General features: G+C 38.9%; 1 protein-coding gene across 7 annotated transcripts in view; it reads left to right on the top strand.

Annotated features, from left to right (window-relative positions):
• RBFOX3 (RNA binding fox-1 homolog 3) overlaps positions 1–27,136 on the top strand; it is a 983,769-nt gene that overhangs the window by 318,833 nt on the left and 637,800 nt on the right. For 6 of the 7 annotated variants that reach the window (XM_043964755.1, XM_043964756.1, XM_043964759.1 and 3 more), the window contains exon 3: positions 21,785–21,832. The exons of the other annotated variant lie outside the window; for it this stretch is intronic. The gene's annotated coding sequence lies outside the window, so the exon portion shown is untranslated. The remainder of the gene's footprint in view (positions 1–21,784; positions 21,833–27,136) is intronic. 7 annotated transcript variants of the gene reach the window in all.

Below are 27,136 nucleotides of genomic sequence, written 5' to 3' on the forward strand. Positions count from 1 at the left end.
CCCCTGATCTTATTGGGAAGGCCTCTAATTTATCTCCATTGCATATAATACTTGCTGATGGCTTTAGGTAGATACTGTTTAATATTTTAAGGAAAGCTCCACCTATTCCTAAACTCTCTAGTGTTTTTATTAGGAAAGGGTGTTGTATTTTGTCAAAAGCTTTCTCTGCATCTATTGAGATAATCATATGATTTTGGTTGGCTTTCTTATTGATATGGTTGATTATGTTAATAGTTTTCCTAATGTTGAACCAACCCTGCATTTCTGGTATAAATCCCACCTGGTCATAGTGTATTATCCTGGTGATCACTTGGTGCAATCTCCTTGCTAATATCTTGTTTAAGATTTTAGCATCAATATTCATTAGGGAGATTGGTCTATAATTTTCTTTCTCTGTTTTTGCTTTGCCTGGTTTTGGTATCACCACCATATTTGTGTCATAAAACGAATTTGGTAGGACTCCTTCTTCACCTATTTTTCCAAATAATTTGTATAATATTGGAATTAATTGTTCTTTAAATGTTTGGGAAAATTCACCCGTAAACCCATCTGGCCCTGGGGATTTTTTCTTAGGGAGTTCATTAATGGCTTGTTCAATTTCTTTTTCTAATATGGGTTTATCTAAGGATTTTATTTCCTCTTCAGTTAACCTGGGCAGTTTGTATTTTTGTAAATATTCATCCATTTCACTTAGATTGTCAAATTTATTGGCATACAGTTGGGCAAAATAATTCCTAATTATTGATTTAATTTCCACTTCATTGGTGGTATCATCACCCTTTTCATTTTTGATACTGGTAATTTGGTTTTCTTCTTTCTTTTTTTTTAATCAAATTATCCAACATTTTATCTATTTTATTGGTTTTTTCATAAAACCAGCTCTTAGTTTTATTGATTAATTCTATAGTGTTTTTGCTTTCAATTTTATTAATTTTTCCTTTAATTTTCAGAATCTCTAGTTTAGTATCTAATTGGGGATTTCTAATTTGTTCTTTTTCTAGCTTTTTAAGTTGCATGCCCAATTCATTAATCTCCTCTTTCTCTTTTTTATTCATGTAAGCATTTAGAGCTATAAATTTCCCCCTAAGCACTGCTTTGGCTGTATCCCATAGATTTTGGTATGTTGTCTCATTATTGTCATTTTCTTGGATATAGTTATTGATTGTTTCTATGATTTGTTGTTTGGCCCATTTATTCTTTAGAATGATATTATTTAGTTTCCAATTGATTTTCATTCTACTTTTCCCTGGCTCTTTCTTACATGTAATTTTTATTGCATCATTATCTGAAAAGGATGCATTTACTATTTCTGCCTTTCTACATTTGACTATGATGTTTTTGTGCCCTAATACACAGTCAATTTTTGAAAATGTATCATGTACTGCTGAGAAAAAGGTATATTCCTTTCTATCCCCATTCAGTTTTCTCCAGACATCTATCATGTCTAACTTTTCTAGTAATCTATTTACCTCTTTCACTTCTTTATTATTTATTTTTCAGCTAGATTTATCTAATTCTGAGAGGGGGAGATTCAGGTCCCCCACTAGTATAGTATTATTGTCTAATTCCTCTTGTAACTCATTTAACTTCTCCTCTAAGTACTGGGATGCTATACCACTTGGCGCATACATATTTAATATTGATATTACGTCATTATATATAGTACCTTTAAGCAAGATGTAATTTCCTTCCTTATCTCTTTTAATGAGATCTATTTTTGCCTGAGCTTTGTCTGAGATAAGGATTGCTACCCCTGCTTTTTTTACTTTAGCTGAAGCATAATATATTCTGCTCCAGCCTTTTACCTTTACTCTGTGTGTATCTCTCTGCTTCAAATGTGTTTCTTGTAAACAGCATATTGTAGGATTCTGGTTTTTAATCCACTCTGCAATTTGCTTCCGTTTTATAGCAGAGTTCATCCCATTCACATTCACAGTTATTATTACTGACTGTCTATTCCCCTCCATTCTATTTACCCCCTTTGTACTTTTCCCCCCTTCTTTCACCCTATTCCTCCTCACCAGCGTTTTACTTCTTACCCCTGCCTCCAACAATCTGCCCTCCCTTTTTATCACCCCCTCTCTTTTCTTTACCCTTTTCTCCCTTGCTTTTGTCCTCCCTTCTATCAGTCCTCCCTTTCCCTTCCCCTTTTGCTTCCCTAAAGAATGAGCTAAGTTTCTTTATCCCAATGAACATATATGTTATTCCTTCTTTGAATCAAATCTAATGAGAGTAGGGTTGAAACAATGTTCACCCCTCCTTTCTTTCCCTCTATTTTTATTTTTAGTGAGGCAATTGGGGTTAAGTGACTTGCCCAGGGTCACACAGCTAGTAAGTGTTAAGTGTCTGAGGTCGGATTTGAACCCAGGTACTCCTGACTCCAGGGCCAGTGCTCTATCCACTGTTCCACCTAGCTGCCCCCTTTCCCTCTATTTTAATAGTTTTTTTTTTCACCTCTTTATATGATATAATTCATCCCATTCCACCTCCCCTTTCCTCTTCTCCCCATAGACTCCCTTTTTAACCCCTTAATTTTTTTGTATCATCACATCAAAGACAATTTAACTCCTTCTCTCTGCCCAAATACATTTACAATTCTTAAGAGTTATGAGTATTATCTTCCCGTGTAGAGATATAAACAGTTTAACCTAATTGGGTAACCTTTTTTTTCCCTCTGTTTACCTTTTTAAACTTCTCTTGAGTCTTGTATGTTAAGATCAAATTTTCTATTCAGTTCTGGTCTTTTCACCAGGAAAGATTGAAAGTCCCCAATGTCATTAAATGTCCATCTTTTCCCCTGAAAGAGAATGCACATTTTTGCTGGGTAGTAGATTCTTGGCTGCAATCCAAGCTCCTTTGCCTTCCGGAATATCATATTCCAAGCCTTGCAGTCCTTTAATGTTGAAGCTGCCAGGTCCTGAGCAATCCTGACTGTGGCTCCATGATATTTAAATTGCTTTTTTCTGGCTGCTTGGAGTATTTTCTCCTTCACCTGATACTTCTGGAATTTGGCTACAATATTCCTTGGAGTTTTCCTTTTGGGGTCTCTTTCAGGAGGTGATCGGTGGATTCTTTCAATGATGATTTTATCCTCTGATTCTATGATATCAGGGCAGTTCTCCTTAATAATTTCCTGGAATATGGTGTCTAGATTCTTTTTCTGGTCATGGCTTTCAGGCAGTCCAATGATTCTCAAATTGTCTCTCCTCGATCTGTTTTCCAGATCAGTTGTCTTTCCAATGAGGTATTTCACATTTTCTTCTATTTTTTCATTCTTTTGATTCTGCTTGACTGATTCCTGGTGTCTCATGTATTCCTTATCTTCCAACTGTCCCATTTTAATTTTTAAGGCATTGTTTTCTTCAGTGAGATTATGCACCTTTTTTTCCATTTGGCCAGATGAATTTTTTAAGGCATTGTTTTCTTCAGTGAAATTATGTGCTTCCTTTTCCAAGCTGCTGATTCTTTTTTCATAGTTTTCTTGTTTTGCTTTCATTTCTCTCCCCATTTTTTCTTCTACCTCTCTCAACTGATTTTTAAAATCCTTTTTAAGCTCTTCCAGGAGGGCTTTTTGTTCTTGTGACCAATTCACCTTCCCTTGTAAGGCTTCACATGTAGGCAATTTGAGGCTATTGTCCTCATCTGAGTTTGTGTTGGCTTCTTCCCTATTGATACAGAAGCTCTCAATGGAGAGAGATCTTTTTTGCTTCTTACTCATTATTGCAGCTTGTTTATTTGTTTTTTAATTTGAGGTCTGCTCTGGGGGCAGCAGGGTCCCTGTTTCAAGCTTCTTGTGCTGGGGTATAGGGGCTATGTCACCAGCTTTTTACTCTGAGGCCTTTAGTGTGTGTGCAGTTTGACCCCCTGCGCTTCCTGTCTGGGTGTGCTCGGCCAGGCTCCCGATCACTCCTGTCCCGTTCGTGGCCCTACAGCTCACCCTCCCGGCTGGTGCAGGTAGGTTTTTCCACTGTCCTACTTGGCCACCAGATTTTTGAGCCAGGTTCCAGGGGCCTCAGTTGTTCGGCTGTGGCCCACAGGTCCTGCTGACTTTCCCCGACCCCCTCGGCGCTGGGCTGCTGCCCTGCGCTGGGCCTCCCTTTTGCCCGAGTCAAACGGACCTTTTCCTGAAGTCTTCTAAATTATCTCTGGTTGGAAGACTGTGTCTCTCTGTCTCTTTTTAGGCTCTGTAGTTTCAGAATCCGTCCAGAGGCTTGATTTAATGTTCTTTTTGAGGGGGCAGAAGGAGAGCTCAGGCAGCTTGCTGCTTCCTCTCTGCCATCTTGGCTCCACCCTCCCCCCCCATTACATGTTAAAACAGTTTTTAATATTTGGGATTTTTTAAGTTTTAAGTTCCAAATTCTGTTCCTTCCTCCCTTCATACACTCCCCTCTCTCTGAGATAGTAAGCAATACGATATAGATTATATACATGGTACCATATAAGTGTTTTACTTCAAGTCTAGGCAACTGGGTTTTATAGCCACAATCCTGAGTGCTAAACAGCAGAGTTGGGAGATTTCAAGATCTTCTTTGCCCTCATTTGGACAGCATGGCCCTAGAAATGAGACACAACTCCTTTGTACAAAAAAATTGCCCCAAACGACTTGGTGAAACCACAGATGGAGCAGTGGGAGGTCAGCTTAGTGTCTTCAGAGCACAGACAAGCCTGGCATAGAGACCCTGCCTAAAAAGAGAAAGGAACAGCATTCCTCTTGTGGGGGTCAGGCTTCAGGCCAATTCTTCCATTGATAGCTCAGGTTCAGTATTCCCATCATCTGAAGAAAACCCTAGAGCTGAGTGTAATCAATTGGGGAGAGGTATTACAGAACAGAAATCTAGCTATTTGCCAAGGGGACCAGTCAACAATAATAAATGTCTCAAGTAGCCCTGGAAAAATGTTTTCATTTCATTTATAACTTATTGAAATAATTTTAACAAACATTTATTAAGTGCTTACTATGGTGCAATGCACTCTGTTAGCAGGGAATATACAAAGATGGAAAGCATTATAGTCTCTGACCTCAAGGGCCTTATTCTCTAATATGGGGAGCATGATGTGTATGTGAATAACCATGAGCACAGTGGATAGAGCACTGGGCCACAAGTCAGAAAGACCCGAGTTCAAATGCAGCATCAGATACTTACTAGCTAAGTGATCCTAGGTAAGTCACCTTTGCAACGTTTCTCATATGTGCTCGCTCTCTCTTCTGACACTGCCACCATTCTAATGCAAGCCCTCATCACCTCATGCCTGGATTATTACAATAGCCTCCCGTTGGGTCTGCCTGTATCAAGTCTCTCCTCTCCAACCCATCATCCATTTAGCCACTAAAATGCTTTTCCTAAAGTATAGGTCTGATCATGTCACCTCCCTACTCAGTAACCTCCAGTGGCTTCCTGTTACCTCCTAGATCAGATACAAAATATTCTGCTTGGCATTCAAAACCCTTCAAACCTAGCTCCCTCCCATCTTTCCAGTCTTCTTCTTTTTTGGGGGGGTGTGTATGTGTGAGGTAATTGGGGTTAAGTGACTTTCCCAGGGTCACACAACTAGTAAGTGTCAAATGTCTGAGGCCGGATTTGAACTCAGGTCCTCCTGAATCCAGGGCTGGTGCTCTATCCACTGCGCCACCTAGCTGCCCCTTTTCCAGTTTTCTTGTGCCTTATTCTTTGACATGTGCTCTTTGATCCCGTGACACTGGACTCCTTGCTGTTCCAGGTACAGGACACATCTCTCAGCTCTGGGCTTTTTCTCTGGCAGTTTCCTATGCCTGGCGTGCTCTCCCCCCTCTACTCCAACTACTGCCCTCCCTGGCTTTCTTTATGTTACAACTAAAATCTAACCTTCCATGGGAAGCCTTCCCAAATCCCTTAATTCTAGTGCTGTTAAGTATTTTCTGACAATCTTGTATAACGCTTGCTTCATATATATTTGTTTTCATGTTGTCTCCCCCATTAGATTGTAAGCTTCTTGAGGGCAGGCACTGTTTTCTGCCTTTTTTTTTGTATCCCCATCATTTAGCACAGTTTGGGCACATAGTAGACAATAAACATTTATTGCTTGATTGACTTAATCTCTGCTTCAGGTTCCTCAAATATAAAATAAGGCCAACAAAAGCACCTATCTTCCAGGGTTATTGTGAGGATAAAATGTGATATTTGTAAAGTGCTTAGCACAATATCTGATTCATAATACTAGGTACTTAGTAAATGCTTGTTCTCTTCCTCTTCCTCCTATGATACCAAGTAGAATGTGAAAAGGACAAAGAGAAATGTAGGCCAATTTTGAGGAGTCCAAGTCCCTAATTTCTCCCTTTTTAGAAGACAAGGTTTTTAATTGGAGATGTGAGTAGCAACATGGCATACTGTACTGTATTTAGAATCAGGAATTTTGCCTCCATTGCTTACTAGCTGTGATCCCTGGTACCTTCACCTCTCTAGACCCCAGTACTTGATTTGTAAAATGAAGTGGTTGGATTAGATGGCCTCAAAGTTCTCTTTTTGATCTAAATTTATGATGCCATGATTTCCTCTTAATTCCAGGGCCTTCCCTCTGTTATCTTCAACTTGCCTCCTACATAACTTCTTTGTACATAGTTGTTTGCATCTTGTCTCCTCCATTAGACTCTGAGCTTCTGGAGAGCTGGGACTTTTTATTTTTTATTTTGACTTTCTTTGGTATCCACAGCATTGGCACATAGTAGGTGCATAACAAGCATTTATCGACTGACTAGAAGGAGTGCATTTTCAGGCAGGAGGGACTTTATGACTTCAAAGAAGCAAGAAAAGCTAGTAATTCAGTAGAATGTTATTAAAAAGATGACCTATTGTTTATAGGAGAAGTTTGAGATCATTAGATGAGCTTTGCAGTTTCCCAAAGGATATACAAGTCATTTCCTTCTATTTTATTCATTGTCCATTTGTATTATTAGGTTTTCTTAAATGAGCAATGCAAAGAAATAGAAAAAAACAATAGAATGGGAAAGACAAGAGATCTTTTCAAGAAAATTAGGGATATCAAAGGAATGTTTCATGCAAAAATGGGCATGAAAAAAGACAAAAATGGTAGCGACTTAATAGAAAGAGAAGAGATTGAGAGGAGGTGGCAAGAATATACAAAAGAACTATACAAGAAAGATCTTAACTACTATGATGTAGTTACTGATCTAGAGCTAGACATTCTGGAGAATGAAGTCAAATGGGCCTTAGGAAAAAATTCTAACAATAAGGCTAGGGGAAGTGATAGAATTCCAGCTGAGCTATTTAAAAATCCTAAAACATGATACTGTTAAAGTGCTGCATTCAACACGCCAGCAAATTTGGAAAACTCAACAATGGCCACAGGATTGGATCTCAATCCTAAAGAAAGGTAATGCCAAGGAATGTTCAAATACTAAACAATTGTGCTCACTTAACATGCCAGCAAGGTTATACTTGAGATTCTGCAAACTAGGCTTCAGCAATATGTGATTTGAGAATTACCAGAAACGCAGGTTATTTTTTGAAGAAGCAGAGGAACTAGAGACCAATCTCCAACATTTGCTGGATTAGGGAGGAAAGCAAGGGAGTTTCAGAAAAAATCATCTCTAAGATATTTCTTTTCTTCTTGGTTTTTCCTGAGTGAATATTTAGACCAAACTTTTTTGAGTGGCTATGTCAATTTTCTAAAAGACTAAGCAGTATTTTGGAGCTTAAGGCAATTAGTATATCATCATCTGCAAACAGAAGCACCTGAGGAATCTCACCATCCACCAAGGAATAATTCTTCAATTTGAACTGATTGTGCTGGATCTCTATGACAGTGGTGAACACAGTTGAGAAAACTATGTCTCATTGGTTTGTGTCTCCTGCTATTTGTAATGAGAAGGTCATCTGTTATTATATCCTTATAGACATCTTGAAATTTTTTGGTATATGGATGGGAGACGTACTATTGGAAGAAACTCTAAGGCAGCATTTTATCTTATGAAATCAAGTGCTTTTTTATAATTGATAAATAGTAAGCATAAGGAAATCTTTTATTCATCAGATTTAAGTTGGCTGGGACCTTTGTTGTTGGTGGTGGTGTTGTTCAGTCTTTTCAGTCTTGTCCTACTCTTCATGACCCCGTTTGGAGTTTTCTTGGCAAAGATACTGAAGTGGTTTATCTTTTCCTTTTCCAGCCTTAGATCATCTATTCCAAATTCCTCATTTTATAAATGAAGACTGGGGTTTAGAGAAGTTCAGTGACATGCCCCAAATCACATCAATTAATTAATTAATTAGAATAATATATTAACTAATTAATTATATTAATGATGCAGTTGGGTTTCAAATTCAGTTCTCTGATTCCAAATCCATTGCACTTTTTATACCAGTAAATCATATGATAAAAGATGTAGTTTACTGTAGAACTATTGCTTGTGAATATCTACCTTTTCTTTACTAACACCCTTATTAAGAATGTCTTCTAGGGGGCAGCTAGGTGGGGCAGTGGATAAAGCACCAGCCCTGGAACCAGGAGGACCTGAGTTCAAATCCGGTCTCAGACACTTGACACTTACTAGATGTGTGACCCTGGGCAAGTCACTTAACCCTCATTGCCCTGCCAAAACAAAACAAAACACACAAAAAAAGAATGTCTTCTAAGTATATTATGAGAATTCTCATAAAAGTTTTATATAAATGGAAAAATAAGCATAGTGGTTGGTAGTTATTTGGTGCTCTTTTGGTTACCTTTGTTATTATTATATTTATAAGATCTGATTTTTTTCCTATATTTTAGGCATCTCCTTTAGATATTTTGTGAATCCATCCCTCAACACCCTTACAATTGGGTTGCCTTTAGCACAGATCTCTCTGTACAGTTAGTCTAATCCAGCTATTTCCCTCATTTTTTTTCTAGTTAGAATAATTTCTACTTCTATTATAAGTACAACTAAGACTATGACATTGGAGTTTTAGGTTGATGGGCCTACTTCTCTTGATGGTGAAAAATAATTTGCCATGAAAATCCTTGCAAATCTTTTCCATTTTTCATTTGTTGATAGTAGTCTTTACATTTTTACCTTTAAATTCCTTCTGGGTGATTTTACTTAATTGTGTTTCTTGCCAAGTTTTGATTAAACTAATTTTATTTAACAGTGCTTCTATGTTTTATGAGATAATCTTGATCATAATTTTCATTATCCGTTTATATAAGATTTTATAAATGAATCTATATTCTAAACTGGTGTTGCATTTGGCCACCATGTCCCCCTATTCATCAAATAACTAAAGTATTTCTGGCTAAGATGATTTTTAAGCTCTTTTGAACTCTTTGTTATAGCACCTGATTTATATCAGTTAAACATCTGTATGAAATTTATTATAGTGTGTCTTTATCCTTCCCTCTATATCCCATATTTGTTCATCTATAACATGTTTAATAATTCAGAATTAAATTCATTCAATTATATATTTTTCTTACTAGTATTTATTTTTCTAGAAAAGTAGCTATAGTGGACAGGGAGCTGACCTTAGATTCAGGGAGCTGTAGTCCTACCTCTTGGTCTGTGTAATGCTGAAACAAGTCACTTAACCTTCCAGTGTTCTGGGCAATGTTCTGAGACTCTAAGTTTCAGAATAAATACAGTCTTCATTGGTAGAGGGAACTCACTACATTGATAAAAATCACAGGTTTGGTCACAGATAATTCTTTTCTTCTTGCTTTCTGCTAATTTTGATCTTTATAGATTTAAAGCTATAAGGAATCATCTATGTTATAAATAAGGAAACTGAGCCCCAGAAAAGTTAAGTGACTTGCCTAGGTTCACATTAGTAGTAACAGGGGTAGGATTTGAACCCATGTTCTCTGACCTCAAAGTCTGGCTACTTTTCATTCCTATCAAGTAGGTGGTCTGACTGTTCAGAAATAGCTAATTCAGGAGTGATTCCCATATTAACAATGACTTATTTCCTGTCTTATTAAAATGTAACTAATTCCATTTTCCCTTTGATGTTACTTGAGAGTTGCCACGCCCAGTTCTTACTGATACTTTTACTTATTATCATGATATATAGACATGAAACTTCAGTGTAGTCTATGAGTCTTTGACTTTTCATTACTAATTCTTGATTAATTTTTTTCAGCCTATTCTTTTCCACTTTCCCACATTTTCATTGAAGTCACTGAGCCTATGTTGATTTAACTTGGAACATCTTATCAAGTTCTTCATAGAATTTCTCTACTTATCCTCTGTAAGAAAAGGTGGTGGGGCAGCTAGGTGGCGCAGTGGATAAAGCATCGGCCCTGGATTCAGGAGTACCTGAGTTCAAATCTGGCCTCAGACACTTGACACTTACTAGCTGTGTGATCCTGGGCAAGTCACTTAACCCCCATTGCCCCGCAAAAAAAAAAAAAAAAAAAAGAAAAGAAAAGGTGGTGCATAAGCTACAGTTATTTAAGGTAGAGGCAGTATGCTATAGTGGTAAGCACTAAGTCTGGAGCTAGAGGACCTGAGTTCAAATCCTGCTTCTGACACTTTCTAGATGACTTAGGTCAAGTCACCTAATCTCCCTGGGCCTTAGTTTCCTTATCTGTAAAATGAAGAGACTGAAGTATCTGGAGTTGGCAAACTATTTCATCTATTCACCAAATCTAGCGCATTGCCCCCCTTTGTATGGCCTGAGAGATAAGATTGGTTTCTATGTTTTTCATTTTTTATTTACAGGCTGTACAAAAGCAGGGTGAGAATTGGCTTATAGGTTGTAGTTTGCCCACTCCTAGACTATCTGTTCTCTAAGGCCCCTTCCAGAGCTATAATTTTTATGGAGTTTTTTTGTAAATACATATGGACACAGCAATATGAGTTGACCAGATGTCCCATGAAATGATGTTCCTTGGTGTCTTTGTATACACAATAAAACAACTCTGCCAATTCCTTTATTAGTCTCTCCAAGGAGAATCTGTGAGCCGTCTTTCCCCTTTGCTATAACTTTTTTTTCCTTCTTAAGGTTTAATTTATAGTGAGAATGTCAAGAGTGATATGAGTCACTGCCTCCAATATCATATCCACTGGTTTTTGGACATTTAGAGTATCGCAGCTACATCAAAGTTTATTAGACAGTGCTGGCTTTGGAAGCAGGGAGGGCAGGGAGGGCAGGGAGGGAGAGGAATGTGGAACTCAAAATTTTACAAAAATGAATGTTGAAAACCATCTTTACATGTAATTGGGAAAAATAAAATAAAATACCATTTTTATAAAAGTATTTTATTATTTTGCAGTTACCTGTACAGATAGTTTTCAATATTTGTTTTTATAAGATTTCTAGTTTCAAATTTTTCTCCCTCCCTCCCCTCCCTTCCCCTTCCCCAAGACATCAAGTAATCTGATATAGGTTATATATGTACAATCACGTTAAACATATTTTTGCTTTAGTCATGCTGTGAAAGAAGAATAAGAGCAAAAAGAAAAAACCTCAAAAAAGAAAAACAACAGCACCAAAAATAAAAGAAACAGTAGGGCTAAATGTGCACCCATATTCCACAGTTCTTTTTTTCTGGATTTTGAGAGCATTTTCCATCATGAGTCCTTTGGAACTATCTTGTACCATTGTATTGCTGAGAAGACTCAAGTCTATCACAGTTGATCAACACATAATGTTGTTGATGATACTGTGTACAATGTTATCTTGGTTCTGCTTATCTCACTCAGCATCAGTTCATGCAAGTCCTTCCAGGTTTCTCTGAACTCCACCTGCTCATCATTTCTTACAGCACAATAGTATTCCATTACATTCATATACCACAACTTGTTCAGCCATTCCCCAATTGATGGGAAGCCCCTCAATTTCCAATTCCTTGATACCACAAACAGAGCAGCTATAAATATTTTCGTACATGTGGGTCCTTTTCCCTTTGTTATAGTCTCATTGGGGAAAAGACCTAATACTGGTATTGCTGGGTCAAAGGGTATGCAGAACTTTATAGCCCTTTGGGCATAATTCCAAATTGCTCTCCAGAATGGTTGGATCACTTCACAGCTCCACCAACAATGCACTAGTGTTCTGATTTTTCCACACCTTCTCCAACATTTATTATTTTCCTTTTTTTCATATTAGCCAATCTGATAGGTATCAGGGGGTAACTCAGAGTTGTTTTAATTTGCATTTCTCTAATCAATAGTGATTTAGAGCATTTTTTCATATGGCAATAGATAGCTTTGGTTTCTTCATCAGAAAACTGCCTGGTCATATTCTTTGACCATTTCTCAATTGGGAATGAGTTGCATTCTTATAAATTTGATTTAGTTCCCTATATATTTTAGAAATAAGGCCTTTATCAGAAGTACTGGGTATAAAAATTGTTTCCCAATTTGCTGCCTCCCTTCTAATTTTGACTGCATTGCTTCTGTTTGTACAAAGCCTTTTTAATTTAATGTAATCAAAATAATCCATTTTGCATTTCATAATATTCTCTATCTCTTGTTTGGTCATAAACTGTTCTCCTTTCCAAATATCTGAGAGGTAAACTATTCCTTCCTCTCCTAATTTACCTATGGTATCACCTTTTATGTCTAAATCATGTACCCATTTTGACCTTATTTTAATATAAGGTGTAAGATGTTGGTCTATGTTTCTGCCATACTATCTTCCAGTTTTCCCAGTAGTTTTTGTCAAATACTGAGTTCCTATCCCAGAAGCTGGAGACTTTGGGTTTATCAAACAGTAGATTACTAAAGTCATTTACTACTGTGTCTCCTGTACCTAACCTATTCCATTGATCCTCCACTCTATTTCTTAGCCAGTACCAAATAGTTTTGATGACTGCCGCTTTATAGTAAAGCTTCAGATTTGGTACAGCTAGCCCACCTTCCTGTGCATTATTTTTCATTAGTTCCCTTTATATGCTTGACCTTTTGTTTTTCCAGATGAATTTTGTTATTATTTTTTCTATCTCTATAAAATAATTTTTAAGTAGTCTGATTGGTATGGCACTGAATAAGTAAATTAACTTAGGTAGAATTGTCATTTTTATTATATTAGCTCAGTCTATCCATGAGCAATTAATATTTTTCCAATTATTTAGATATGATTTCATTTGTGTGAAAAGCATTTTGTAATTGTGTTCATAGAGTTCCTGGATTTGTCTTGGCAAGTAGACTCCAAAGTATTTTATATTGTCAACCATTATTTTAAATGGAATTTCTCTTTCTATTTCTTGCTGTTGGACTTTGTTGGTCATGTATAGAAATGCTGATGATTTATGTGGATTTATTTTATATCCAGCAACTTTTCTAAAGTTGTTAATTGTTTAAAGTAATTTTTTAGTTAATTCTCTAAGATTCTCTAAGTATACCATACCATCTGCAAAGAGTAATAGTTTTGTTTCCTCCTTGCCTATTCTAATTCCTTTAATTTCTTTTTCTTCTCTGATTGCTAAAGATAATGTTTCTAGTACAATATTAAATAATAGAGGTGATCATGGACATCCCTGTTTCACCTCTGATCTTATTGGTAAAGCCTCTAACTTATCTCCATTACATATAATGCTTGCTGATGGTTTTAGGTAGATACTGCTTATTATTTTAAGGAAAGCTCCACCTATTCTTAAGCTCTCTAGTGTTTATATTAGGAATGGGTTCTGTGTTTTGTCAAAAGCTTTCTCTGCATCTGTTGAGATAATCATATAATTTTGGTTAGTTTTATTATTGATGTGGTGGATTATGTTGATAGATTTCCTAATCTTGAACCTGCCCTGCATTCCTGGTATAAATCCCACCTGGTCATAGTGTATTATCCTGGTGATCACTTGGTGCAATCTCCTTGCTAATATCTTATTTAAGATTTTTGCATTAATATTCATTAGGAAAATTGGTCTATAATTTTCTTTCTCTGTTTTCACTCTGCCTGGTTTTGGTATCAACACCATGTTTGTGTCATAAAAGGAATTTGGTAGCACTCCTTCTTCACCTATTTTCCCAAATAATTTGTAAAATATTGGAATTAATTGTTCTTGAAATGTTTGGTAGAATTCACTTGTAAACCCATCTGGCCCTGGAGATCTTTTCTTAGGGAGTTCATTGATGACTTGTTCAATTTCTTTTTCTAATATGGGCTTATTTAAGGATTTTATTTCCTCTTCAGTTAACCTGGGCCATTTGCATTTTTGTAAATATTTATCCATTTCATTTAGATTGTCAAATTTATTGGAATACAGTTGGGAAAAATAGTTCCTAATTATTGCTTTAATTTCCATTTCATTGGTGGTGAAATCACCCCTTTCATTTTTGATACTGGTAATTTGTTGTTGTTTTTTAAATTGGTCCAACTTTAGTTCATTTATTTATGTATTTCTTCTTTGCAACAAACATTTATTTTATTTTTTCCAGTTACATGTAAGGGTAGTTTTCAATATTCATTTTCTTTCTTTTTTTGGGGGGGGCAGGGCAATGAGGGTTAAGTGACTTGCCCAGGGTCACACAGCTAGTTAAGTGTCAAGTGTCTGAGGCTGGATTTGAACTCAGGTTCTCCTGAATCCAAAGCCAATGCTTTATCCACTGTGCCACCTAGCTGCCCCCTCAATATTCATTTTCATAAGATTTAGAGTTCCAAATTTTTCTCCCTCCCTCCATTTCCTCCCCCCTCCACAAGACATCAACTAGGTTATATATGTACAATCCACAAGTGCTTTTTTTTAAATCAGTTCTTTCTATGGGGGTGGATAGTATGCTTCTGTCATTAGTCCCTTCAGATTGTCTTGGATCATTGTTTTGCTGAGAGAAGTTAAGTCATTCACAGTTGCTCATTGAATAATACTGCTGTCACTATGCAAAATGTCCTCCCAGTTCTGCTTACTTCACTATGCAACAGTTCATATGAGTCTTTCCAGGTTTTTCTGGGATCATCCTATAGCACAGTACCATGCCACTAAAATCATATACCACAGTTTCTTCGGTCATTCCTCAACTGATGGACATTACCTTGGTTCTCAATTCTTAGCCACCACAAAGAGTTGCTATAAATATTTTTTGTACAATTTCACCCCTTTTCTCTTTTTCATGATTACTATTGTTAACTGTTTCCCTCCATCCTATTCCCTTCCCCATGATATTTACTCTATTATCTATCTTCTTTCACCCTATCCCTCTTCAAAAGGGATTTGCTTCTGTCTGTCCCTTCCCTCAATCTGCCCTCCCTTCTTTTGCCCCTCTCTTTTTAAATGTTTATTTATTTATTTTTTTAGTGAAGCAATTGGGGTTAAGTGACTTGTCCAGGGTCACACAGCTAGCAAGTGTTAAGTGTCTGAGGCTGGATTTGAACTCAGGTCCTCATGAGTACAAGGCCAGTGCTCTATCCACTCAGCCACCTAGCTGCCCCTCTCTATTTGTCTCCTTCCTCTCCTATTTTCCTGCAGGGTTAGATTACACCACCCAATGGAGTGTGTACATTATTCCCTCCTGGAACCAATTCTGATGAAATTGAGGTCTTTGAGCCAATTCTGATTATTGTTAGGTTCATTTACTGCCCAGATTAAATAGATTACTCCACCCAGTTGGGTGTGTGTGTTAATCTCTCCTTGAGGCAACTCTGATGAGTTTAAGGTCTTTGAGCTATTATGATGAGTGTAAAATTCATTTACTGCCCTGCTCCTCCCCATCTCTTCCCCCACTCCATAAGCAGTTTCCTGTTTCTTTCATGTAGGATTTCACCCCATGCTACCTCTGTCCTTCCCCCTCCCCCAGTACATCCCCCTCACCCCTCAATTTAACCCTAAAGATGTCATCATGGGGCAGGTAGGTGACACAGTGGACAAAGCATCCACCTTGGACCCAGGGGCATCCCAGCCAAAACCTAGCCTTAGACACAAGACAGTCACCCACTGCACAACCCCAGGTATATCCCCCAGCTCCACTTTTTTATGGTTCTCTGGGGTCTTGTATTTGAAAGGCAAATTTGCCATTCAGTTCAGGTTTTTTCATCATGAATACCTGAAAGTCCTCTTTTTCATTGAAGTTCCAATTTTTTCTTCTGAAAGATTATGATCGCTTTTGCTGGATATGTGATTCTTGGTTGTAATCCCAATTCCTTTGACCTCTGGACTATCATGTTCCATGCCCTCCAGTGCTTTAATGCTTGATCTTGTGTTATCCTGACTGGGGCTCCACAGTACTTGAATTATTTCTTTTTGGCATCTTGCAATATTTTCTCCTTGACCTGAGAGCTCCGGAATTTGGCTATAATATTCCTAGGAGTTTTCCTTTTGAGATCTCTTTCTGGAGGTGATCAGTGGATTCTTTCAATTTCTATTTTATGTTCTGCTTCTAGAATATCAGGGCAATTTTCCCTGACAATTTCTTGAAAGGTGATGTCTAAGCTCTTTCCTTGATCATGGTTTTCAGGTAGACCAATGATTTTCAAATTATCTCTCCTGGCTCTATTTTCCAGGTCAGCTGTTTTTCCCAGAAGATATTTCACATTGCCCTCTATGTTTTTATTCATTTGGATTTGCTTCATTGTGTCTTGGGTTCTCATAAAGTCACTAGCTTCCATTTGTTCAATCCTAATTCTTAGGCAATTATTTTCATCAGAGAGCTTTTGTACCTCTTTTTCCATTTGGCCAATTTGGCTTTTCAAGCTGTTGACTTTTTTCTCATGTCTTTCCTGCATCACCCTCATTTCTCTTTCCATTTCTTCCTCTACCTCTCTAACTATATCTTCAAAGTCATTTTTGAGCACCTCTATGGCCTGAGACCAATTCATATTTTGCTTGGAAGCTTTAGATATAGGGGCATTTTCCTCTGAGGGTGCACCCTGATCTTCCTTGTCACTAAAGAAACTTTCTATGGTCCTCACCTTTCTCTGTCTGTTCATCTTGCCTTTCTTTTACTTGACTTTTAGCTCCTTAAAGTGGGTCACTGTTTCCAGACTGCACTATCCCCAGCTTCAGAAGGTCCCAGGTGGTATGATTTAAGGAGGAACAGGTTCTTTATTCACCTGGCCTGTTCCCTGGTCTGTAAATGACCCCAGACCAACTTGCTAATCAACCAGTTTTGTGTGTTGTGGTTGTCAGCTCCAACGAGCCTGTGCCCCTCCCCCATCTGGGCCATTGCTACTCAATCCTACCTCCTGGTTCTTGGCAGGGTTGAAAAATCCAAATTCTGCCTCAGCACCAGCATAGACCCCTGTAGTCTCCCCCCTGCCAAGGGCTCATCCCTCTCACCAGACTGTGATCTCAGTTCTAAACAACACTGGTGCTACAGCTGATTCAGAGTCTCTGGGGTGTCTCTCTGATGAGGCCTTCCTGGGGCTGGATCTGTGTCAAGATGGCTGTGGGGCTGGGCTCCACTCCTGTCTCAATACAACAGCTCTCTCCTTCCAACCCTCCAAGCTGTCCTTGGTTAGAAGATGATTTTAGCACATTCTTCTGTGGATTTTACTGCTCCAGGAATTGTCCTATGGCATTATTTGGATGTTTTGTGGAGCGCTTGTATCATGAGTTTGAGAGCTCACTCTGTAATTTGGTCTTCTTCTTTCTTTCTTTTTTTTAAAATCAGATTAACCAATGGTTTATCTATTTTATTTTTTTCCATAAAACCAGCTCTTAGTTTTATTGATTAATTCTATAGTTTTTTTGCTTTTAATTAATAAAATACAATTTTAAAATTATTGGATAGACTAAAAACCATCTGATACTTAGTACTATTTGTCCCCTTTTCTGTCTCTCTTCCCCTGAAGGGATCTACACAGGATGTAAGACTATTTTGAATATTTGTACTAAAATCAAACTCCACCCTGACTTGGGCCTCCTTCGCTGGGAAAGATGGGTAATAACAGTCTCCTATGATAGTCCTTCACAGAGTAGGTACCTAATCAGTATTGGTTAAATATGTTATTACACAAATTAATTAATAACTAAGGTTCAGGACCTTGGGATCTAGAGCTTTGCTGTCCTTATATCATTTTCTCTTCCATTGAACTCATCGTCTAATACTAACTCTGTTCTCAATGAATAGGAACTTTGGGTCTTTCCTGTATCCCTAATCCATCAGCTTGGGTTAAAGGAGAAGGCCAAAAATACCTGACAAAGTACCTGTTCTGTAGTTTACTTTCCATATCTTCTGTTTTCTTCTAAAGAGGCTGTTTTTTTTTTTTCATTGTATGACTAAGATAGCTGAAATTTTCTCCATGCCTTTTAAACACCCTTGTTTACCTCTAGTCCTCATTCCTGGCCTCCTCACTTTATGCTTTCAGCCAAAGGCACACAGTTAACATGTGTACATCTGTATAAAAAAATGCCCAGTGGAGGGTGACTTCTATTTTTGTTCCAAAGAAGGATATAGGTGAGTCATTATTTTAAGGGATGTCCCCTATGATGCTGATAATATTCTAATAATGGTATTTTTGAAGAATCAGAGTTATCTAGAGCTGGAAAAGTCCTTAGATATCATAGAGTCCAGCTGATGTTATAGATAATAATAGTCCCGCACTGTTTTATAGGACTTTAAGGTTTACAAAGTACTTTTCACAACACTGTGAAGTATTATAAGCATTAGTATAGACCTATGTATCCCCAGTCCACGAATATTGAAACTTAGGCCCAAAGAAAGTGTTGAGACAAAAAGCATTTATTATGTACCTATTGTGTGCTGGATACTATGCTACGCATTAGAGATACAAAGAAAGGCAAAAATAGCCTCTGCTCTCAAGGTGCTCACAGATTAATAGGTGAGTCAAAATGCAAACAACTAAGTACAAACAAGCTATACACAGGATAAATTGGACATATTCTCAAGAGGAAGGGTAGTAACAGAATCCAGGTCCTATTATTCCATATCATATTCTTTCTATTGCCTATACAGTGATTTGGTTCTCAAAAACAAATCCTTCCCCTGAGGGAAGTTACTCTTATCTCCTGTTTTTTGGATAAGAAAAATGAGGCTCAGAGAGATTAAATGACTTTTCTAAGATCACATGTCTAGTAAGTGGTAGCCTTGGGATGAGAAATCAGGTCTTCTGACTCCTAATCTATGGTCCTTTTAATATATCACATTACTTCATGTATATCTGGATTTATATATGCTAATATACATTTCTCTCTGTACTTGTGGTTTCTACAGCTAAAATATTTCTTAATTTTGTTCACTGAATTTGAAAATATAACTCCCTTGCTTTCTAAAAACACAGAGCAGATTAGGAGACTTTTAAGCTGCACAGATACTAACAATATTGTATGCATCTAAAATTCAGTTAGATTCTACAAGTCTTATTAAAATCTAACCACATCTAAGACACTGTTCTAGGCATTGTGGATACAGACAAAAAAAAGTCTCTGCCCTCAAGAAACTTTCATTCTCTTCCATTCCACTGGGAGTATGTAATATGTACACAGATAAATAAATACAACATAATTTTGAGGAGGGAGAGACAGAACTAACCAGGGGGATCAGGTAGGGTTTCACATAGGAGATGGTACCTGAACCAAGTGTTGAGGGGTGCTAAGAGGGAAGAGCTAGGTGGCTCAGTAGATGGAACACTGGGCCTAAGTTTAAGTCTGCCTCAGACTTCACCTCTGGAGAAGGAAATGGCAAACCACTCAGTATCTTCACCAAGAAAACCCCATGGACACTATTGCCATGCTATGGTTATGAAAAGTTGGACACAACCAAATGAATGAACAAGAGGGAAGAGTCACGAATAAGTACATTCTTGACATGGAGGAGACCCTTGCAAGAGGGAAGAGTCATGGATAAGTACATGCTGGACATGGAGGAGACACTTGCAAAGGCATAGGGATGGCAATGTTGAGGTTGGGGACCAGATAATAGACAAGTTTGGGTCAGAATCTAGTGCATGTGTAGGGGAGTAATATGAAATAATTCTGAAAAGGTAGATGGGAGTCAGATTGTAGAAGGATTCAAGTTCCAGTATGAGTGATTTGTATTTTTCCCCTTAGAGGTACCTATTGGTAGCCACTGAAAAATGTCTAGCATAGGGGTGACATGATCAGACTTGTGTTTTAGTAATATTATTTGGGGAACTATGTAGAAGATAAATTGGAGAGGAGAGAGAAGCAGGGAGAACAGAGAAACTGATGAGGACCTGAGGTAAGGTAATGGCTGTCTAAGTGGAAAGAAGGGAATAGATGTGACAGATGCTGTGCAGGGAGAATTGGAAAGACTTGGCAGCTGATTAGATATGGGGGTGAAGGAGAGGTCAGATAAGGATAATTCTGGGGCTGTAAATTTGGGAGACTGGAAGAATGGTGGTGCCCTTATGGGACAGAGAGACATTTGGAAGAGGAGCAGACTTGGGGAAGAAACTAATGAGTTCTCTTTATAACATTGGTAACTGCTTTATGGATGTTTCCTGGATGTTTCTTTAACATCTCTAACTTAATATGTTCAAAACAGAATTAATTTCTCTCCTAAGTCTGGAAATCTATTTGTATATGTAGATATAGATAGACAGATAGACATGCATATCCTTACATATATATATATATATATATATATATACACACACATTCACATAGAAGTAATTTGCATAGAGCTGATAATTAAAATGTGGAATTAAGTGAAATATTCAAGAGAGTATAGAAGGAGAATTAGTTCCCTAGTCACATCTTTGTGAATACCCACCTATAACAGGTGAGAGATTGATAACAATTGAGCAAAGGAGAATGTAAAGAAGCTGTTAGGTATAAGGGGAGTGTTTGATAGGATCATAAGCTTCAAAAAGGTCAAGTTCAATGAGGATTGGGAAAAGAACATTGAATTGAGCAGACATGACATTTTTGGTAACCATTGAGAAAGCAGTTTCTGTAGAGTCAGGTCTGAAGCCAGAATGCATGGGTGGAGAATTGAGTGGAAGATGAGGCGATGAAGGACTGGGTATATGTGATTCTTCCTAGGTGCTTGGCTCTTCTCTGATAAGTTCTGGGGAAAACTTTTTCTTAGCCTACTGCCTTCCCAGTGGCTCTGGGTAGCCCTAGAAATACATTTTAGTAGCAGTTATTGAAGGGAGCAGGCCATTGTTGGCATTTTCCTTTTTTGCTTTTGTAGAACTATGTGCTACATCCACCCTCCCCAATGGTTGCTCTTGGGGCATCAGTAAGGCTCTATTCTGAGAGAGAGAGAGAGAGAGAGAGAGAGAGAGAGAGAGAGAGAGAGAGAGAGAGAGAGAGAGAGAGAGAGAGAGAGAGAGATTCCAAATTTAAAAAAAAATCTTAGTGAGCAGATGAAGTAACAGAAGAGCCATTAACAGCAGCATATGCCTGAAAACACACACACACACACACACACATACACACACACACACACATACACACAAGGCATAGCAGCCCACTGAAACAGAGAGAGTATGAGGGAAAATGAAATCATTGGTAATTACTTTGCTGCCATTGGGACGTTCCCTGCTAATTTACAGCATTAGTAGAACTTAGGGATGCTATTCTTGCTCCTGAGTTTGGGCAGTGCAGTCCCTCGACACCGGCAGCCATAATTATCTGCATTTAACTGAGGGCTTGTAAAATCTATTTGTCTAGCAGAATGTGAGTATAATTGCTGTAAATTAAATAAGGATGCATTCCTAGCTATGTCATGACCCCATCTGAGTTAGCATATAGAAGGTTCTCATAGTCTCCCTACAAACTTATTGGCCCTCTCAACACCAAACCCAGAGCCCTGTTCAGACTTATTCTACACATTCTAAACTAGGGCTGATTCTTTGGGGTTTTTTGTCCTCTACTCTGTGTGTGTGTGTGTGAAAGTTACTTTTTATGCGTAGAATAATTCTTCTCACAAATCTTTCATCTCTTTTTCAAGTGGCAGGTCTGATCAGAGTGGACTTGCTCTCAAGCCACAGGTGAAACTGTGAGTACTTAAAACATTCTTTTGTCCTCTTCCCTTTTCTGGGTTTGGGACTGGTTCTCTGTCTCAGTCTTTCAGTCTGCCCTTTTCAGAGTGGCCCCACACCCCCAGGGTTGGAGGGGTTTGCTGTGAATTACATCCTGGAAGTCCATCCTAAGCCATGATGTACTTCTGTTTTTGTGTGCATCTCTCCTCTTCTTTCTACCACTGGCAGCTTGCCTTTGATCTGCTTTTGGAGAGTCTTGCAAATAGCTTTTTGCTTGATGCAAAATGCTTGGTGCAGGATGATTAGCATAAAAGGGTGGTTTTGTGGATGCTACGTGTGCCTCCTCTTGGAAGGACCAACTGGCACATTTCGGGGATCTTCTTTCCAGTATTGCTTTCTGAGGTTATCCAATTGAAATAAAAGTATGAGCCAACCTGAGGAGTTCTGGGATAATGATAAATGTAAAGAGGAAAGAAATTTAGACCCTGATGAAAGCAACTCCTCTGGATGAGAAAGCAGTCAGTGTGAATAGCTGTCCATTTTCCTTCCCACTTCCTTCCATTTTTCTTCCCCCTCCCCACATCTTTCCCATAAAGTGTGCAAGTTTCAGGTATTATAGGGCTCTTAGAACTTCACTTTTTTATTTAAAGAGCTGGGTCATTGATGCAGAGAAGTCATGGTTTCAGGAGGAGGTTATGATAAGGAAGTGCTAAGTCTTTTTGTCAGGGCTCCTCAAACAATTTATGATGTTTGAACCTTCAACCCAGGGAATATTCACCGAGGTGTTCGGGTTGTAGTCTGCTTATTCTCCTCCAACTGGGCCCTGTTTGGTGATTCTGAGATACTTTAAAGTGTGGGGGAGTGGGGGGGTTGATTTTAAAAAGAAATCACAACTCCCCATACCTCTCTTTTTTCTCCCTTTCTCCCTCTTGAGCTGTGGAGATGAAACGTAGGCGAATTCACAGTCAGGGAGAATTGGATGACTGCTTTTCTCCCCTCGATTCTACCTTAGCCAATTGTAACGCTGCTTCCCCCACTTTGCTCATAGCAACAATACTGAAGTCTGGGGTGGGGGTGAGGGGGGTGGGAACTGGAAGGGGAGGAAGTGGCAGGGGGGAGGGGAGTGGGTAGGAAGCCCTTCCCCCCTTCCCCCACCCTGATTACTGTGCTGTGGATTTATGTAGGCAAGCTGTAGCATCTGTGAAATTCCGCTGCTGTTAGGTAAGGATGAGAAGAGTGGGCTTTCCCAAAGCACATTTCCTGCTGCCCAAAGTTGAGCTCATGGGATTTCATGTCAAGGCTGTGTCCCCCTTTGTTCGTTTTAGTTTCTAGCCAGCTCCACCTGCCAGGTGGCAGCTTTGACCTTTAAGCTCCAGATTGTTGTAATCAGGACAAACAACTGTGTTGTGACCTCTGAAATCAGATAATAGATCCCTTATGGGAGCCTGGCTCAGAAGGACTCCTGCTCAATTCTGCTTTCAGAAAAACTGTCCTCTAGTTGACAAATTATGTAATCACAGATTTGCACAACTAGAAGGAATCTTAAATGGCTAGTTACACACACAGACATAGACATACACACACACACATCCTTTATTTTTCTACATGAGGAAAATGGAGGCTTAGAGAAGGCAGGTGACTTATCTAAGGTCACACAAGTAGTATGTAGAAAAGCTAGAATTCCAAATCAATGCTCTTAATCCAGTGTTCTTTGCTCCATGGCATAGAGCTTTCCATGACTTTTTACACAACATCTTCACAGGCTGTTGGAGGCCTTTCCTTGGATGATTTCTTAAGTAGTCTGGAAAGTGGTGCCTGTTACCCATCCACTGATACCCGTGCTTTGCTTTAGCCAATCTGTCACATCTCTCCCCCACCTCCACTGTAGTGTCCTACCACCTGTTTGCCCTGCCTTAGCTAATCACCTAGTTTGTGTTGGGATCAATATCCCTGTAGACCATGTGGATGTGGTTGTGCCAATGTCAACAAAAATTCAGAGTCCCTTACATGGTGCCATTGGGGAAAGTTTTTGACTAAGCAAGAATGAGGGATATGGGTGAAATGCAGAGAGAATGCCATGGATGAATTATTAGAATGCTTGGGGTAGAGGGCGGGGAAGAAGGGGATGGGCAAAATATAACTTGGAGGCCTATTGGCAAAACGGTATGAGGGTTACAAAAAGCCTGGAGTCCATAAAGGGGTTGAGTTGGCAAGGGATCTGAGAGTAGAAAGAGAGGCCAAGAATTCAAGCCAGCATGTGTGTGAAACAGGATGATTCCAATTTTCATCTATTTGTTCTTGAATCCTGCCAGTTATAACCCCAAACTACAGACCAAGGAGTTATTTTTAAGGTTGTGTCCATATAGCCAGAGATGCTGTATCGGTTCTCTGGGAGCCAAGATCCTGTAGTACTAGGTAACAGTCATTTTCTTGCAAAGGGTTATGTGATCAGGAAACTGAGAGGGTTTCCTTTTGGGGCACCATGTTCCAATGGGCAAGTAGATTTAGTGGGCAGTGGAAAGTTTATTAAGGTCGAGATGCCACGATTTTCCCAGAACTCTCCCTGCATCACTGAAACACAGGATGGATCTGCATGTTGGTCTGGAGGACGGGGAAGGAAACTTTATTGGTAGTGAAAAGTTGACTTTTTGGAGAGATGGAGAGTTAGCTGCTTCCAGGCATCCCAGAATATTTTTTATCAAAGTGTTGACAGTATTTGACCTACCTCTATTTCAAAACTCCCTCAGAATCACAGATTTTAGAGCTGAGGAAAAAGGATCTTATAGCTCATTTAGTCCAATGTCGTCATTTTACATGTGATAAGACTGAGATCCAGATATGGGAAATTAGTTCTTTATAGTCAAACATGAATCAATGACAACCCTGGGGCTAGGACCTAGGTCTTTTGATTCTCAACCCAGTGTTCTTTGGATTATACCACACTGCTTCTTGGCTTGGAAGTCTCCCCCTCCTTTTCCCCCAGTTCCCTTTCCTCCCACTCCCTTAGGAGTATTCTCTTTATTTCAGGGATCGGTTATGTGGCACAGTAATGTCAGACTCAAATAAAAATGGAGTCACTAAACTGCCTAGGGCAGGTAAGAGTGGATAGAGTGTTGGGTCTGGAATTAGGAAGACTTGAGTTTAAATCCTACCTCCAGGTGTGTGACCCTGGGCCAGTCACTTGACCTCTATCTACCTCAGTTTTTTCAGCTCCAAAACAGGAATAGCAGTAGCACTCATCTCCGAGGGTTGTTGTAAAGATCAAATGAGATAACACTTGTAAAACCCTTTGCAAACTTTAAAGCATTATAGAAATGTTATCATCATTATCATTATTAGTCAGTAGTGTCTTTTCTATGTCCTGCCTCATTCCATGGAATAGCAAATTCCTGAATTAACTTAACCCAATCCCCCATATGTGTATCTCCATCCAGTGACTGGTCAGATCAGTGATTGAACTGTACATTACAACATATGCATATTTCACTTTCTTTCATCATTTGGACCTGTTCCCCTTCCAATGCCATAAGCACTGGGTACTGGGGTTTTTTTGTTTTCTTTTTTGTTTTATTTTTGTGCATGAAATCTGCAGTCTAACCTTTTCACCTTGTTAATTTGATTAAAGTTTGGCAAGAATTTGAGAAGCAGCTGTGGTGCAGTGGCAAGGGAGCTGGAAATGTTCTATTTGAACCTGGTCAGAAAGCCTTCTTTCAGATCCTGGCTCTGCCAACTTACTAGTTATGCGATCCAGAGCAAGTAAATTCATGTCTCAGCCTCAGTTTATTCATCTGTAAAACAGCAGTAATAACTATTTCACAGTATCTATGTCACTGGGTTGTTGTAAGGACCAAATATACGTTAAGTGATTTCCAAAATTTGAATTTCTGTGTTATCAGTTATCATCATCACCACCACCACCACCATCATCATTATAGTCAGTTCAACTAAAGCATGACATATGCATTCCTTTTTTGGGGGGGTTTGTTTTAGTTTTTGTAGGGCAATGAGGGTTAAGTGACTTGCCCAAGGTCACACAGCTAGTAAGTGTCAAGTATCTGAGACCAAATTTGAACTCAGGTCCTACTGAATCCAGGGCCAGTGCTATATCCATTGTGTCATCTAGCTGCCCCAACATATGCATTCCTAAAAATCACCACATTTTACAGAATCACACAATAAAAACAATAGGAAAAGTGGGATTAGGAGCACAACACTCAAAGACATCAACCATACATGAAAAAAAAGATAAGATCCTAATAAAAATAGTAGTTTTACACGTGTTAAATGATTAGGACCTGCAGAAGTTCTACAACAAATAATGTCAAATAGTTGGGCTGCTATTTGGCTGGCACCACAGTTCCCACAGAGCTGGGCTGGCAAAGTTGATGGCTGTGGGTGAGATGGTAGCCTTGTTGGGTTGTAACTCTGGAGCAAAAGGGGCTAGGCTTGTAAAATTGCTCAAAAGTAAAGGTGAAATTCTCATTGTTCTCTAACATATCAATTATGTAGGAACAAATTTGCATTTTAGCAGAACTGATTGTACTCCTCCTCCTCCTCCTCCTCCTCCTCCTCTAATGACCTTAGACTAGTCACTTCATGATAAAGAGGATTGAATCTTGGACAAGAAATAGAAAATGTTAAGACGTTTTCCACTGCAAACAACCCTATTTTCCTCTACTTGGGGAGTGGTTGTGGCTGTGGTTGGGGATTAAAAAATTTTCGTTGGAATTTGTCTGAAGTAGCAAATGAGGAGACTTTGGACAAAATACCAAGTGCTGAATCCCAGTCCCACAGTAAAGGAGACAAGTTCTAACCTTAGGAAGCAAAGCAATCTGTGGAGTTCATTCTGCCAGTGCTCTGACCCCTCTTGACTCAGCCATTCAAAAAAAGGCCTGTCTTCTCATTGGGCTCCAGCCGGAGTGCTGAAATTCTGAGGCGAGTCCCTGGGATCACAGTGAAGCCTGAATCTCTTGGCAATCTCAGAAATTGCTTCAGCTCTATAAATTCAGAACCCTGTTGATGAAATTGCAGACTCAGAAACCTGTGATTGTCAGTGTGTATTTTATTTATTCACACAATTCAGAGGTGGGTTGCCACTGCTTTCTTAAAACCTCCCTAGCGCTTTTTGTAGAGGGGTGTGTGTGTGTGTGTGTGTGTGTGTGTGTGTGTGTGTGCGCGCTCGCGCCCACATGCATGCATGTGAATTTGCTGCCCATGGCACTCAGTGGAATTTCAAGACTCTGGGTTCGAAATGCTAGCAAAACTTAGATGTCCCCTCTCTGATCCTTGTCTACACAAGATACTTTAGACCTAAAGACTGT

The sequence above is a fragment of the Dromiciops gliroides genome, chromosome 4, assembly GCF_019393635.1.
Source record: "Dromiciops gliroides isolate mDroGli1 chromosome 4, mDroGli1.pri, whole genome shotgun sequence".
NCBI classification, from domain to species: domain Eukaryota; kingdom Metazoa; phylum Chordata; class Mammalia; order Microbiotheria; family Microbiotheriidae; genus Dromiciops; species Dromiciops gliroides.